At 44.3% G+C, this 12,955-nt stretch overlaps 1 protein-coding gene across 12 annotated transcripts in view; it reads right to left on the bottom strand.

Annotated features, from left to right (window-relative positions):
• ANKS1A (ankyrin repeat and sterile alpha motif domain containing 1A) overlaps window positions 1–12,955 on the bottom strand; it is a 182,445-nt gene that overhangs the window by 154,708 nt on the left and 14,782 nt on the right.

Raw genomic sequence — 12,955 nt, 5'->3', positions numbered from 1 at the left:
GAGAGCCCCCCTGGGTTGTTACCATCTGACCCTGTTACTTCACATAACGCAGGGCAGCTGGTGGGTGCACCCTGATGCACCAGCAGTGAAGTGGCTGCTGCCTTAGCAAACAAGGAGCAGTGTCTGTTCACAGCGTGTGCTCAATAAAAGGCAAGTCACGGGGGAAGAGGGAGGACACTAGATAACTTCAGAACATTTCCCCAAACACTATGGTCCAATAATGGGGAATTTTTGGCCTTTATTTTTATGTAATCCATCCCAGCTGAACCACAGAGCCCTGAACAGATGAGATTTGGAACATGCTGAAACATTTTATTTTTAAGTTAGACGGGGGCAGAGCAGATTTCATAGTCAGAAGGAAGATTTACAAGAGACCAAATGAGGAAAAATTTCCTTAAAATAAAGCATCTGGCAAACCTGGAGATTCCGTTTTTATTTGTTGATGAAAATTTCTTGGACCTGGGTCCCTCTCTGAATCATTCTTCCTAAAAGAGAGGCTTTGATGGAAAGCATATTCTGTCTGACTTCTCTTCCCTAAGAGGCTCCATTGAGAACACAGAGGAAGCAGCAGTCTCAATGCAAAGCTATTGCAGTCTCACACTAATTAACACTCCCACTGCGACTCAGCAATATGTGCTGATAAGTGTACTGTAGCTGAGACGCTGGGCTCATCCTTTCCTAAATCTCCACCTCCAGATTTTCCTCTGTGCTCTTAACAAGTAAGATGCTCTAGTAGCCCAGGTCCTTCAAGGGCTCTACGCTGGCGACAAGGAAAACAGCTCTGACCTGGAACCAAGTACTTCCTCTGAGAAGCTGGGAATAGAGGGAACCAGCTCTGCCGCAGGCTAGGAGTGGACCCCAAATGAAACAGAGCGGCTCAGAGACCAGGGCTTCAAGAACATGCCAGCCTAGCACAGAACCAAGACACGGCCAGCCTTTCCTTTCACTTCATTATCACACTGCATCAGTCAAGCTGAAGGAAGAAGGAAACCCTCTGAAGGAAATACTGGAAATATAAAACCCCAAACTCCACTTAATTGATAGGAAACACCCCACCCAGTAGTTCCCATTCTGGCTCTCCAGGAGTTCCCATTCTGGCTCAGTGGAAATGAATCTGACTAGGAACCATGAGGTTTCGGGTTCGACCTCTGGCCTTGCTCAGTGGCTTAAGGATCCAGCATTACTGTGAGCTGTGGTGTAGGCTGGCAGCTACAGCTCTGATTTGACCCCTAACCTGGGAACCTCCATGTGCCGCGGGTACGGCCCTAAAAAGACAGAAAAAAAAACCAAAAAAACCCCAAAACCTTACTCAAACCTAAAGCTCCATGATGCTGACAGATATGGATCTATGCTCATAGGAAGTGTGAGTGCCTCCAGTACTAAGGGGACTCCTCAAGTGTCTGAGAATCCACTAAGCTCAGAGCAGGGACACACATGAGCAAAACCACAGGCACGGCCTTTACCCTCAGGGAACTTACATTCCGGTGGGCGAGACAGACTTCACTGAGCCCAGGAAAAATGTCCTTAAAGAGGTGGCTAGTGTTTCCCACTATAAACAGATGATGAGACTCCCAAATTCCCTTTTAGAATAAAATATCACCCCACCTCATAGCTGGGAAAAAAATGAGATACATGACACAACGTGCCCAAGACCCCACAACTTTCAACCTCAGTATATATAGCGAGACCTCAGGTCCACACCCTTGAGCCATGCCGGGTCTCCGCGGCCCTCTTCCTGCAGCCTCCAGAGCCCTCAGGGAGGCCACCAGAGAATTAAGGCCATGGCAGGTCCTGCCTGGCACTCAGAGCCCTCAGACAGTCTGTGTTCAGTGAACACTGCTCGGAGAGCCATGGCGCAATATTTTGATACTTTCTCACTTCACTCAGCAGGGAAATTTTCCTTCTTAAGTTCTCCAGAAATGGAAAAGTCACTAACACGGGGAGCCCAAAGGCCTTTTCCACAGAAAACCTTAAAACGGCTACTGGGCCTTGGAGGATTTCTAGGTGCCAAGACAATGGGCCGGCACATGATTTGAACTCTCTGTGGCTCCTGTCCTGGCAACTCAACACTGGCTAAGAGGATTTTTAAAACCATCTCCTCCTCAACCTTAGAAAACTCTTACCCTCTCTCAAACCAATGTAAAAACACACCGAACAGCATCTTCCTTACAAATACTGTCAAAATCAAATGACGATGATTAAATCATTCTAGGCCCTTTAGGGTGATTTACTAAGTGATAAATAAGTTTGTTGAGCAAACTGAGCCCTTAACTGATACAGTGTAAATTCTGATGTTTTTAATTACCAAGTTGTCATAAAGAAGCACAGTCCCAGAATCACTTGAATGAATATTTTGAGTGTGTGTATAAACTTTTGGGGGACGATGCCATCCTTCCTGACTAGCTTTCGCTTCCCTAACTAGAGAGGAGTTGGAGGTCATGAGACCAAGCCTTCAGCTCAGCCGCTACTTCAATATATGTCCTTAAACACGTCTGTTCATCTCTCCCTGACTACTTATTTGTATTGTGGGCACATGAATCGTCTTTCTCCATTTTATAGGGGTGGTGAGGCCAAAGGAGATGACAGATGCAAATGCGAAACGTATGATTTAATGTCGGGACATTTGACCATCTCTCTGTACCTGGCTCCTGGCACAGGGCCTACAGCAGAGCAGAAACTCAGCCAATGTTTGAAGAAAGAACAAAGTTCACCTCTGCAGAAGCTGAGAACATTCATCGTGTACAGGAAAGGAAACTTAAGGTTAGGGAACCAAATGGTGGGTCAGCTTAACCACAATAAAAAAAGGCAGTACAGGAGTTCCCGTCGTGGTGCAGTGGTTAACGAATCTGACTAGGAACCATGAGATCGCGGGTTCGATCCCTGACCTTGCTCAGCGGGTTAACGATCCGGTGTTGCTGTGAGCTGTGGTATGGGTTGCAGACACGGCTCGGATCCCGCATTGCTGTGGCTCTGGTGTAGGCCGGGGGCTGCAGCTCCAATTTGACCCCTAGCCTGGGAACTTCCATATGCCGCGGGAGCGGCCCAAAGAAATAGCAAAGAAAAAAAAGAAAAAAAAAAAAGACAAAAAAAAAAAAGAAAGAAAAAGGCAGTACACACTCAGCCAGTGGGACCACAATAAAAGGTTCTGCATCTTATCACCAAAACAGAACCACCCATCACCTTATGCCCCACAGAGACATAAGGGCAGGTCAGAAACGTCACTCAAAACCAGTTCTGGGAGTTCCCGTTGTGGCTCAGCAGGTTAAGAATCTGACTAGTATCCATGAAGATGTGGGTTCAATCCCTGGCCTCCCTCAGTGGGTTAAGGATCCCACGTTGCTGTGGCTGTGGCATGGGCTGGCAGCTGCAGGTCCAATTTGACCCCTAGCCTGGGAACTTCCATATGTAGCAGGTGCAGTCCTAAAGAAAAAAAAAAATTTTTGCGGTCATTTCAGTCTCTATTCTTAAACAAAATGTACTGCCAAGTTCCCTAGGTGGTGAAGGGGACTCTCTCTCCCAGCCTGGGGTGAACTCTGTGAAGACCCCAGACTCCCAGGATACCTGGGATTGGGGAGAAGCCACAGGAGCTACTCTGAGGTCAAGATCAGGTCAGGAGAGAAAACAGGGCTGAGGACCACCCTCTCCCTCCAAAGGGCTCTGTGCTTTATGTTTAAACACAGGGGAAGCAGAGCATGCCAGCGAGGAGGATCAGACCCATGAGGTATCAATGGAAAATGCTGACATTGATGCTAATTATAAATGCTGGAGAACTGACAAATTAATAAACAAAAAACTGTGAAAATTTGATTTGGCCATGTAAAAATTAATACTAATTATAGTCACTTATATGAACTGCTTACCTAATTACCATGCAGCACAATAATGATCATGCACATCAAGAAAGGTGTCAAATGAGCATATGAATGTTTGATTTCATCACAACACTCAACTGAGGTCACACTTGGTCGGTCCACTTTCATAAACTGTTGCACACCGAGCATACGCTTGTTTACCCACAACTTAAGTGCCAAATTGAACGTCCCTTGGTGACAAGAACTGGCATTGTGTAAAAAGCATCACCACTCTCTGGGCATAACCTGAAAACTGGAACAGCAGAAACTATGCGGTAGCTCAGAGCACCACATGGAGATTCCAGGGGCAAGAGATATATCTTGCATTTTATTATCTATGACTCTGTAGCCAAACTGCCCTTTCCCTGCCATTCATCTAATGAGGATTCTCTGTCCCACAGGCCACCATCCTTCACTCTAAACTGTCAAGGATTTATAGTAACAGGAAATTTGGAGTTGGGGCTGGCAGATGACTAGATTTTGGCTGACTGGGGAGAAAAGTTTCCTTTCAGCATAAAGGGTGTGGTCTGGGTTTCTTGATGACCATTCAGGGTTAGGACGCCAGATGCTGCCAGCCCAGGAAGCTATTTTTTGCCTTTTCTAGAAGTTTCTAGCCCTAGGTACATGGTTCTTAAGCTCCACAAGGACACATTCTCAGAGCAAAAGACCAGGACCATGAGTGAGGAAGTGCCAGGCGCCTAGATAACAGCCCTGAGGGTTAAGTACCTCCCTCACTGCTCTCCAGTGCTTGTCCAAGGAGGTTATTTCAGTATATCACAGGCCAAAGCAAAGACAGGGTTTGATTTCAACTTTACAAAAACCTTACAATCAAACCCATACACCAAGAAGTGCCGGTTTGGCTTTCCATACACATCACGGGAAACAACCATCCTGAAAGAAGAAAGAAGCCTTTCCATGTCACCAGGCCCCTGTAGCGGGAAGGCCCGCGGGTCTTCTCTGTGGGGATACCCACCTGGAGGTTTAGGTTTTGCCACAGCAAAGAAAGAAAGGTTAAAACAAACCAAAAGACTGATTTATCTGCCTGATTTAAAACAAAACAAAACAAAACAAAAAAACTGCCTTTGCACACCAAATTAGTGGGGCTGTTCTAAAGCCAACACTCCCCTTCTGCTGAAGATGCAAAAAAGTATTTCCTTTCAGCTACAACTTAGAAAAATCCAGTCCTTCCAAAAATTCCACTCTCTCACTTTACATTGTCAAATCCTATTTAGTCATAAGACAGAGAACCTCTTGCTTATAAATCAGCCACCAAGTCCTATTCACTGCACCCCCTGAATGTCTTTCCCATCCGGCCTTCTTGCCACACCCACTGTACTAGCCCTAATCATTCTACACTGCAAGTCAGTTTCCAAAATGTAAAGTGACCAGGTCCTTCACGTGGACATGCTGGTCTGGCCCCACCTCCCTCCTTCACACTAGACAATCACCTGCAGTCTCTGTTTTTTTTTGAAGGGGGCCATATCCAAGGCATGAAGAAGTTCCCAGGCCAAGGATGAAACCTGTGCCAAGATCCTTAACCTGCTGAGCCACCAGGGAACCCCTCACCTGCAGTTTTCTGACTGTGCCTGCTCCCCTCTTTGCACGCACTGCACACTCTCTCTTCAGCGCCCATGAGCCCTCACGTTGCCCTCCTTTGCCTGTATATATACAATTCATATTCTCTCAGGCTCAGACATCACTGCTTCAAAGAGAAACATTTCCCCCCACTGGAGTGCCCCCACATCACCTGTCCTTCCGTGACCCTCCAGCATCCCTGTGTTTCTCAGCACTCATCACACCCCTCACTAGTCTCTCTCATCAGAGCAGGAGGGGAGTTCCCATCGCAGCTCAGCGGTTAACAAATCTGACTAGCATTCACGAGGACGCAGGTTTGATCCCTGGCCTTGCTCAGTGGGTTAACGATCCGGCGTTGCTGTGAGCTATGGTGTAGGTCACAGACACGGTTTGGATCCTGCATTGCTGTGGCCGAAACGCAGGCCAGCAGCTGTAGCTCTGATTTGACCCCTAGCCTGGGAACCTCCACACGTTGCCCTAAAAAGCAAAAAAAAAAAAAAAAAAAAAAAATCAGGGGGCTGGGATGGAGACTTCCTCTCTCCAGCTCTGCTCATTTACCCAAGGTCTGGTACTCATTCAATGAAGAAACAAACACCATCTTTGGTTCCAAAATAGCACAACTTCTTCTACAGGAGAGTTATACATGGAACTACTGGGGGTGGGGGGGGAACTAAAGACCTAAGGAGACTTTTCATGAATGATGGTAATTATTATGGTAAATATCAGGTGAAGGCAAAGAGCATGGTCCAACTGGAAAAACACAGCAGTCAGCGAGCAATGGGATTGCATTTAGGTAAGTAAAATAAGCCTAGGTCTGTGGTTTTATGGGGAAATTTACTTAAGTCTGAGTATGTGTCGAGTGTAGTATTTGGCACTTTTAGACCCATCCCTGCTCCTACCCCACCGTACCACATGGGCCTGGGTGTATGTATGGTGGATAAAAATATTTCCAGGCAAAAATGTATAATGATAAAGGTCAAGGAGGGCTTTTTGGGGCTGGGAAGTGATGAGAGCCTTCTGGAGTGTTGGAAATGTTCTGTCTTGATCTTGGTGATGACTACACAAATGCATACATAGGTAAAAATACATTGCTCTGTCTGTACACTTAATATCCATGCATTCACTGTATGTAAATTATATTTCAATACTCTTTTAACAAAGAAAAGAAGTACACTGTCCCTATGATAGAAGACAACCCCAAAAATGAGGCCTGAAGTCAAAGCATGTTTGCACCCTGAAAGCTCTTGGTCCCAAATCCCAGTGATTCTTAACCCTGGGGCTACAGTGTTATTATAAAGGGTCAGCAAATTCATTTGTACACCAGGCATTGGCAGCAAGCAGGATAAATGTCACACACATGCATCATAATGTCTCAAAGGTACAGAGAAGCTACCATACTTAATAAAACACATTTATTTCAGAGTGTTACTAACTTCAGAGTCACTCTGTTATGCCATAGTTTCTCAATCAACAAGTCCTCAAAGTAAACCACAGCCCTGTTGGGACTAAAACCATCTTTTGAAGTGTTATCTCTCGGCTCTCTCTAGCTCTATCTTCTCTCAGGCCTAGAGATAAAATCTAAACTTGATCCAGCCGGCAGCCAGGCTGCCACCTGCCCACTCTATCAGCCTCCCCTTCATGACTCCAAACGTGCCTCCATGCCCCTGGACAGCCTTATTCACCGCTCGGCAAACAGGGCTTTCCTACTGCAGCTCCTCTAGTTTTGTTTCCAGCTGGTTCCTTTCCTCCTCCACACCATCTCCTATCTGAACCTTTGGCATTCCTCAAGGGCAGAGCTCAAGCCCACCTCCTAGGGGTATGTGGGGTGGGGCAGGGGTCTCCAGACCACCATTTTCTCTCCTTCCCACCTCCGTCAGCCCAGACTGTTTACATCCATGGCTAAAAGGGGGATAGACTTTCTTTGTATAAATATTAATATCAGCAGCTGGCATTACTACACTCCAGCCACCATTCTAAGTATTTACATGCATTATCTCATTGAACCTTGGCTCACTCTTGTCATATGGCAGCTACTTTTATTACAGATGAGGAAACTAAGGCAGAAAAATTAAGAAACTTGTGTACTACCTCTCAACTGGCAAGATCCAAACCCAGAGAACTTGACTCCAGACACTATCTGATTTGATGCTTGGCTGTTTAATTTTGAATAATTTTAGGCTTACAGAAGAGCTGCAAAGACAGTAAAGAGTTCCTGCGTACCTCTCACCCAGCTTCCCCTTACGTTATCATCTTACCTAACCGTGGCACGTTGATCAAAACTTAAGAAATTAACACTGGTGCAGTACTCTTACCTAAACCACAGACTATTCAGATTTTTACACTTGTGTCCTTTTCCTGGTCCACTTGATATTTAATAGGGGTAATTCCTTAGTCTCCAGTCTGAAACAGTTTCTCATTCTTGTCTTTCACAGCCCTGTGATGCTGAAAGAATACTAGTCAGATAATCTTGTTGAATATTCTTCATTCTGAGTCTGTTTTCACATGATTACACAGAGGTGATGGATTTAGGGGAAAGAACACAAGAGGTGAAGGCCCTTCTCATCATATCCCATCAGGCATAAGTGATATCACATGACTGATAATGTTGACCTTGACCTCTTGGATAAGGCAAGTACGTGGGTCAAGTTCTTCCACTGTAAAGTTACTGTTTCCCCTTTTCATTGTTTATTATTTGGAAGCCAGTCTCTAAGTCCAGCCCACACGCAAGAGGAGGAAAATAAAACTCCATTCCCTGGAGAGAAGAGTCTTGAAGAATATGCGGACATGCGTTGAAACCACCACAGGAATTAATAAACTTTTTCAGAAGACGCTTCAAGACACGCAAATACTCTTGTTTCCTCTTAAACTTTCACCCACTAATTTTACCCTTCATTGGTAGATCCTGCCTGCAGCAGTTCTTACTGTGGTGTGCTAACGGCGATTTTCTATTCCTCTCATTCCTTCTACATGTCTTAAATGCAGTTCTTCAGAAATGAAGAGCTCTCTCTTCTCTCCATTTATTTATTCAATCATTTATATCATTAACTCACAGATGTATCTTTCATTTTTTGGCATTTAATCCATTATCTTTTCCTCCCACTTCCTCATCTAATAATGGACTTTTTTAAAATTAAAATACAGTTGATTTAGAATAATGCATTAAGATCTGCTCTACAGCAATGTGACACAGATATACACACACACGCATTCTTTTCCATATTTTTTTTTTTTTTTTTTTTTTGGGCTGTGCCCTCGGCATGAAGTTCCCAGGTCAGGGACTGAACCTGGGACACAGCGTGACTGGAGCCACAACAATGACAAGGCCAAGTCCTTTACCCACTGAGCCACCAAGGAATCCCAACACTGCTAGACAATGGCTGACGTGATCCCAGACCCAGAGGGAGGCCATGCCCCTCTGGAGAGGTGGAGAGCTCTCTGAAGGAGGCAGGCAGGCTCCTGGCGACAGTGTTTCCTAGGCACTGATTTTCTATCTAACCCATGTCCTCTTCCCTTCAGAGTCCAAGCACACAGAGAATGAATAAAGGATAAAACTGAGAATGCTACGTAGTTTCCACACAGACCTAGACCAACTCTGCAGACAAGAACTTAAAAGTCTAGTTTAAAGATTAAAAGGCTAGATTCAAAATCAGTGACGGAGGGAAAGGCAAGATTTAGATTTTGCTCCATTCAAACCCGAATGGCCACACAAACTCAAAGACCAATCCTAAACTATTAGTATAAAGACTAAGTGGGCAATGAGAAACAAATTAAACAACACTAAAACAAATGCGAATCACAATCAGAACAATATTGAAAAGCAGTAGACTGGAGTTCCCGTTGTGGCACAGTGGTTAACGAATCTGACTAGGAACCATGAGGTTGCAGGTTCCATCCCTGGCCTTGCTCAGTGGGTTAAGGGGTTGCCTTGAGCTGTGGTGTAGGTCGCAGACACGACTTGGATCCTGCGTTGTTGTGGCTGTGGTGTAGGCCAGCAGCTACAGCTCTGATTCGACCCCTAGCCTGGGAACCTCCATATGCTGCAGGAGTGGCCCTAGAAAAGGCAAAAAAGACCAAAAAAAAAAAAAAAAAAAAAAAAAAAGCAGAGCTTAAATGTATATATATGTACATCCATAACTGGGGCACTTTGCTGTTCAGCAGAAATTGACAGAAGATTGTAAATCAACTACAATAAAAAAAAACTGGAGTTCCCGTCGTGGCACAGTGGTTAACGAATCCGACTAGGAACCATGAGGTTGTGGGTTTGATCCCTGCCCTTGCTCAGTGGGTTAACGATCCGGCGTTGCTGTGAGCTGCGGTGTAGGTTGCAGACACGGCTCGGATCCCGCGTTGCTGTGGCTCTGGCGTAGGCCGGTGGCTACAGCTCCGATTCAACCCCTAGCCTGGGAACCTCCATATGCCGCGGGAGCGGCCCAAGAAATAGCAACAATAACAACAACAACAACAAAAAGACAAAAGACAAAAAAAAAACAAAAAAAACTTTTCTTTCTTTCTTTTTTTTTTTAAAGCAGTAGGTTAAGCCTATAGATGTCAAATTTTTACAAGTCCCAGTACCTGGTAATGAGGAAACCTGATGCCAGCCAGATTCATCACATGGTAACTCCAGAGACATCATCATTTCACCAAAAGTCAGATAGTACCTTGAGCAACAGGAAGCATTTTTAAAAAATACACACACACACACACACACACACACACGGCGATAATAATGGTTATTATATCATATTTACATTTTTTTCAGATATATAGTTTTCTAAAGAGTAATAGAGAGAGAGGGAAACAAATGATGGTAACTAAAGATAATGAGTCTAAGATCATGATGGTTATAAAAAAAAGACAGGTCTATCAGTTTGGCTGAAAAAACTTAAGTAAAAGTACTGGATCCTGATTTAATATCCTCTTTAAGAAAGAAAAACTGCTTAAAGTGAGACATTAAGCCCTCAACCATTTTCTTAAACCCATGAAAGTCGGCTCTGGGTCTGCTGAAGATGGTGAAAAGGCTGCTACTAAGTGACGAGCAAGAAAACTGTTCTCCAGCGAGGTCTTAAACATATAATTATGGAGATTAGCAGAAGATTAAAATGTAACAAATCTGGAATCTCTGCCAACAACAGAGGTATTTTCATTTGTAGATAGAAAGTAATAGAGCTATTCTATTATTGCTAAGCATATAGGACCCATAGGTGTTTTCAGCTAAAATACTGTCTTTTCCTTCTACAACCTCGAGACTCAGACAACTTCTTTGCAGCCATGATCTACGGCCACATAAAACAGACCCCACAGGCCTTGCGAGTGAAAAACCTGTATCACAGGATTGTGAGGATTAAAGCACCAAAGATTATGGAAGGAACATTTCCTATCCCATAATCCCAGCTTCGAGCTAGTATCAACAATCATTTGAACCAGCCAGATAACACTCTCTGAAAATCATTTTATGGACAATCTAATTATTGTTTGGGAATATGAGACCTGGTCATAAACCACCAATGAGGTAGGGGAAGGGGAGAGAACTGTAAAAAAAGAAAAAAGCAGAATGAGCAGAAGGGTTAGAAATAATTTCATATATATATATATACAAGCCTCTGGTCTCTTGCCAATTGTTTAGATTTACTTCCCTTACACACACTCTGGCCTCAGTGGTATGTCTGGTAGTCAAGTGTCCAAAAGAAATCTTTATCACTTTAAAATCTTGGGGGGTGGGGAGAGAAGGCCTGAATTTTCTCAGGTGAAATTCATGACCATATTAACCTACTTAAGCAGAAGATGAGACTTTCTAGAAGTGTGAAAAAAGCAATATAGGAGGCTCCTTCCTCTTCATGAGCTGCAGGGCTGCCCTGATATCAATTAAACTAATTTATTATTTGGTGTAAGGTTGTTGCTGGGTTTTGTTTTGTTTTGATTTTTAGGGCCACACCTGCAGCACACAGAAGTTCCCAGGCTAGGGGTCGAACTGGAGCTGCAGCTGCCGGCCTATACCACAGCCACAGCAATGCAAGGATCCAAGCTGCATCAGCGACCTACACCATAGCTCATGGCAACGCTGGATACATAACACTCTGAGCCAGGCCAGGGATCCATCCCGCATCCTCATGGATACCAGTCAGGTTCATTACTGCTTCACCACAATGGGAACTCCCTATTTGGAGTAAGTTTAAAGACAATCCCCTCATCTAACTTTCCTATATTCCAAAGAAATTGCCAATGATGTAAAAAATAAGCCTCTAATTTTATGGAGTCCAAGTGTTCCAAAGGGATGTTATGTTACATTCTTAATACAAGGAAGAATCCCCCAGTTGCATAAAAGCGAAGGCTAAGGCCTCAGGAGCCAGTTTGCCTGGGCAGGGACCCAAGTCCTGGCACTTACCTGCTTACTACCTTGGGCAAGTTACGTAATGTTTCTGTGCCTGTTTCCTCATCAGTAAAATGGAAATACTACTAGTGCCTTCCCCAAAGTGTTGTTATGAGGACAAAATGAGTTAACATTTATAAAGTGCTTAAGAACTGAGTATGACACAAAGTGTTATAGAAGCAGCTACTGAAGTTCTCTTGTAGCTCAGCAGATTAAAGATCCAGCACTGTCACTGAAGAGGCTTGAGTCACTGCTGTGGTATAGGTTTGAACCTGGCCCACAAACTTCCACATGCCTCAGGCATGGCAAAAAAAAAAAGAAAAAAGAAAAAAAAATCAGCTATTAAGTTAAATAAGTAAATCCTTAATTAATCTTTTTGGTAAAATTTTACCTCAGCATAGAGTAAGTGATGGTTTGAATCTTATCCAAAGACACTGAGTTCTCCAAGGGATCACACGCAGGGCTTTACAAGCAACAGTTTTGGGGTCAGAGATTTCCTGGCTGTGCCTCCTCCACGCGGCCCTGAGCTGGTCACTTTAACCTCTCCCCAAACCTCTGCCCCGTCATCTGTAAAATGGGGATAATACCAAGTATCTAGAGGGTAGGCTGTGAAGATAGATTGAGGAAATACAGATATAAGGTAAAAGCTCTTGGCACAAAGTATTAAGTGCTCAAGAAGCAAAGCTACCCTGCCCCCCACAACGTGTCCACACCCACCTACCATCTATGGTGACAGCTCAGCACTGCTGTGAATTAAACTGTGAGTTAAATATATCAGATACTGCACTAAGGGCTGGGCTTTCATCGACATTTTGTCAGGGCTGTAGGGGAGCCTGGAGAAGCAAGAATCAGCGGCTGGACCCAACTAGGATCCCGAATCAGGATCCCGGCGAGTCAGGCTGGGTCTGACGAAGAGTAGGGAACATGACACCAGGAGTCACAAACAAGTCAGGAGCAGGTTCCTCTCCAGGCCCAGCAAAGAGCTACAGATCTAAAAACAAACACCAGAAAGTCTAAGAATCTTCCAGGTAAACAGGCCTGAAATGATCTGTTTTGAAAGCTTTCCCAACCACTTCTCAGAAACAAGTCTCAACCGTTATTCAAAAGGAAAAATAACTTGAGAAATTGATCATTTTGAAAGGAAGCTGAAAAGAAAATCACC

Source organism: Sus scrofa, chromosome 7 (genome assembly GCF_000003025.6).
Source record: "Sus scrofa isolate TJ Tabasco breed Duroc chromosome 7, Sscrofa11.1, whole genome shotgun sequence".
Taxonomy (NCBI): domain Eukaryota; kingdom Metazoa; phylum Chordata; class Mammalia; order Artiodactyla; family Suidae; genus Sus; species Sus scrofa.
The sequence above is the reverse complement of the archived record's forward strand: the minus strand, read 5'-3'. Positions and strand labels throughout refer to the sequence as shown.